The sequence below is a fragment of the Oryx dammah genome, unplaced genomic scaffold, assembly GCF_014754425.2.
Source record: "Oryx dammah isolate SB20612 unplaced genomic scaffold, SCBI_Odam_1.1 HiC_scaffold_21, whole genome shotgun sequence".
In the NCBI taxonomy this organism is placed as follows: domain Eukaryota; kingdom Metazoa; phylum Chordata; class Mammalia; order Artiodactyla; family Bovidae; genus Oryx; species Oryx dammah.
In genome coordinates, this window is record NW_024070205.1 from 60,145,309 (window position 1) to 60,149,782 (window position 4,474).

A 4,474-nucleotide genomic window follows, 5' to 3' on the forward strand; every position below is an offset into this window, starting at 1 on the left:
CCTGTCATAAAACAACTCATGCAAATGGTTACCATGGTGCCTGGCCAGGGTGGGCAGTTTCAATCAGTGTGCTTCCCCTATCAATCCTACCTTCCAAATGTTGGCGTACCTTCCCAGAGAACTGGGGTTGTTCTTCTAAGACTGGACCTCTAGCAGCATCTCCTGAAGTGGACAGACACTCCCTGCTGAAGTCAGACTGAACAGTCCACGCTGACTGTGTGTGTGTGTTTATTTCCTCTGTTGCAACCAACTCTTTGTGACCCTACTGGAGCCCGCCAGGCTCCTCTGTCCATGGGATTCTCCAGGCAAGAATACTGAGTGGAGGGTCATTTCCTTCTCCAGGGGATCCTTCTGGCCCAGGGATCACATCTGGGTCTTCTACATTGCAGGCAGACTCTTTACCATCTGAGCCCAGGGAAGCCACCCTGACTCTCAACCCCTGAGTGTGATGTGACAACTGCCCTTCCTGAGACAGATGCCCCAGGTGTCCTTGACTTTGCTTTTTGTCCTCAGAACTTCCATCCCTCTGGTTGAAACAAAAATTTTCAGGAAAGATTTTTTTTTTTCTGGATCACTTTAATTCTTTTTCTTCAACCCTTGTTTGGGGCTGCTGTAACCAACGTCTAGAGTTGTGGAAAAATACAGTCAGGATGCTTAATGTAACCTAGTTTCATGAACAGATATTTTTTGGTGGCTCTCATAAATATTTTAAATGTGTTCCAAAACAGTGCTGAGCTCCTCATAGATAGTTTTGTTAACAGGACTGGAACTTTAGTTGCTTTTTACTGACTTATTGATTTAGGGACCAGCTGCCTCCTAGAAATTGTGATCAAAAACTATTAAAGCAGACCATAAATACGTCAAATGCATGAGTATGAACTGGGAAGCTTGGTTTGTCCTGTGATCCAATCTGGGTTAAAGATTGGTACCACTTGAAATTACTGCCCTTTGAGTAATAATCGTCAGCATCCCTCACATAGTTTGTATGTGCCTGTGTGCATGTGATGTTGTGGATTTACAATTTCATCCCCTGTCCTTGCTATCCCTCTTTATGATTCTAGATTTTTGTTACCCCTCTTTTCTTCCTTCTTTCTCCCTGACTGGCTTGGTAACTCAGAGAGAATCAAGAATGCTGGAATGTCCCAAATGCTCCTGCAGTCAACTAAAGAGAAATAAATTAGTTTTTTGAGAAGTATAAAGACATGGGGTGAGCATAGTAAATGGATTTAGAAGATGAACTCAAGGGTCAACCTCAGGGAGGTCTAGGTAGAGGCATGAAATAGAGACTAGAGGAGTAGAAAATTTGCCTGAGCAGAAGGCTGGGTATAGGAGTATGCCAGAGAAAGTTCTTCACAGACTGATGTATGTCTAAGCTCAGCCCTAAAGGATGAATTAGAATTAGCCAGATAAAAGTAAGCACGAGGGATAAAAGGTGTTACATTCAAAGGAAATAGTGAGCACCAAAGCCCATGCTCGAGAAAGAGATACTAAATACGTGAGGGATGTGAGCATCCGTGGATTTTGGTATCTCCAGGGGGCACTGGAAGCAACCCCCCATGGATACTGAGAGATGACTGTATCTTTATCACTTCTGATCTACCATGGTAACTATTTCTCAAAAGGTTGTAAGAGAAAAGCTAAAATAGAGCAGAAACTGGAGTTTGACTAGTAGGACCATATCCTTGCCTGACTTAATTTACTCATAGGTTTTAGATTTAATAGACTTCCCTGGTGGCTCAGATGGTAAAGTGTCTGCCTACAATGCAGGAGACCCAGGTTCAATCCCTGGGTTGGGAAGATCCTCTGGAGAAGGAAATGGCAACCCACTCCAGTACTCTTGCCTGGAAAATCCCATGGATGGAGCATGGTAGGCTACAGTCCATAGGGTCACAAAGAGTCAGACATTCACTTTGAGATTTAATTGTTTTCCGAAAGAGTGGTGATTGTCTCTAAGCCAATGCAGCTTGTATGAAAGACCAGAGAGCTAGTTTAAAACACAAATTATTAAGTCTCATCCCAGACCTACTGAATTAGAAACTCTGGATCTTGGATCCTGCAAGCCCATGTTTTAACACTCCCTCCAGTTGATTCTAATACACATGAACATGTTAGAACACTGTTGGGTACTGTTCATGTTTTCTGTGGGAAACACTATCTTATTCATTACATTATTTTTGTGTATGCTTTATTTCAATAAGCAGATTTTTAGCTCCTTGTGGACAATGATCCTGTCTGTTTTTAACGTTTCTATTGAGATATAGCAGTTTTGACATCCATATATACTTTTGAAACCAACACTGTTATCAAGGTAATGACCAGATGTATCTCCCTCAGTGTTTTCTTGTCCCTCTTTGCACTCCTTCCCTCTGACCTCTTACAAGGCCTAATCTCCCCAACCCGGGGCAACCATTTATCAACTGTCTCTAGAGATAAATTCACATTTTCCAGAGTTTTAAATAAGTGGCATCTTAGAGTATGTATTCTTTTTGGTCTAGTTTCTTTCACTCTGCATCATTACTTTAACATTTATCCATGTCATTGCAGTGACAGCTCCATTTTATTACTTCATACTCTATGACTGTCTGGATATAATACATTCTGTTCATCCAGTAATCTATTGATGAGCTTTCATGTTGTTTCCAGGTTGAATGTTGACAAATAAACTTCTGTGAACATTTGGGGACAAGTCTTTGTATGGACATAGGCTTTCATTTCTCTTTGGGTGAATTTAGGAATGGATTGTACGTCACATGTATATTTGGCTTTATAAGAAGCTGCCACAATGTTTTCCAACGCAATTGTACCATTTTGCATTCTCAATGACAGTGCGTGAGAGTTCCATTTGTTCTGAAGAAATCCTCGATATATTCAGGCGTTTTAATTGCATTCCTTCTAATAGGTGTGTATTCGTATATGACTGTGGCTTTATTTTGTGTTTCTCTAGTGATTAATGATGGTGTGTATCTTTCCATGTGCTCATTTGTCATTTGTGTATCTTTGTTAGTGGAGTGTCTACTCAGATCTCTGCCCACTTTTATAGTAGGTTTTCTTGTTGTTGATTTTTGTTAGTTCTTTATATATTATAGATACAAGTCCTTAACTGGATTTTATGATTTGCACTATATTCTGCCAGAGTTGGCTTGTCTTTTCATTTTCTGGACAGTGTGTTTCAAAGAGCATGCATTTTTAATTTTTGTGAAGTTGACTTATCCGTTTGATCATTTATGGACTATTGTTTTCATTTTGTAACTAAAAGAAAACATTCTAACCAAGTTACAGAAAGCTTCTCCTATGTATGTTTCCTGTGGGCATCATATTGTTGGATTTTACTTTTTTTAATGGAATCTGACAATATCTTTTAATTGGGATATGTAGAACACATATTTAATGTGGTGATTCACATGGTTACGTTTAAATGTAGTGTCTTGCTATTTCTTTCCTATTTATTCCATGTTTATTTCCTTTCTCCCTTTTTGCCATCTTATGGATTAATTGAATACTTTTATGATTCTATTTTATTACCTCTGTTAGTTATTAGCTGTAACTCTTCGTTGCTGTTTGATTGCTTTAGGGTTTGTAGTTTACATCTTTTACTTATCATAGGCTATGCACAAGTAATATTATGCCACTTTATAGTTTGAGACAGACAGTATAGTACTTTCAGTTTTTTCCTCTTGACCTTTGCACTATTGTCATATGTTTTGCTTTTATAAATATTATAAACCCCACACTACATTGTTATTATTACTCTTTGTTTAAACAGTAAATTATCTTTTAAAGAAATGAAAATAATAAAATAATAATAAAAACTATATTTACCCATGTAGTTACCTTTTTTGGTGCTTTTCATTCCTTTGTGCAAATCTGTATTTCCATCTGGTATAATTCTTTTCTGTCTGGAAATTTTCTTTTGATATTTTTATAGTGCCAGTTTGCTAGTAATGAGTTGTTTCAGCCTTTGTATGTCTTTAAGAGTATTTTTGGGGGTCTTTGTTTTTGAAAGTTATTTTTATTTCAGCAATTTAAATATGCTGATCCACTGTTTTCTTACTTGCAGTGTTTCCAATGACAAATTTGCTGTCATGCTTACCTTCTTGTCTCTGTCCTAATGTGTTTTATCTCTGGATGCTTTTAAGATTTTCTCTTTATAGACAATTTTGAGCAACTTGATTATGACACATCTTGGTATAGAATTTTTATCCTTCTTATGTTGGGGTTTGTGGAGATTCATTGATCTGTAGGTTTATAAATCGCTCTTGCCTCTGCTTTTGAACATATAAACTATTAGTTACTATAACTGTTTTAACGTCTTTGTCTGCTAATTGTAACTCCAGATCAGCTTTGCATCTATCTCAATTAATTGATTTTTTTTCTCCTCAATTGGAGTTTTATGTTGGAGCTTTTTAAAAATTGGAGTTTTCAATTGAAACTTTAAAAAAATGTCTGGTAACTTCTGATTGGATGCCAGACAGTG

The 4,474-nt window shown here is 37.6% G+C and overlaps 1 non-coding gene across 1 annotated transcript; it reads left to right on the plus strand.

Annotated features, from left to right (window-relative positions):
* The first annotated feature begins 1,725 nt into the window (after positions 1 to 1,725).
* On the plus strand, positions 1,726 to 1,797 carry TRNAC-ACA. The gene has a single exon. It is a non-coding gene; the product is annotated as a tRNA-Cys (tRNA).
* The last annotated feature ends 2,677 nt before the right edge of the window (positions 1,798 to 4,474 follow it).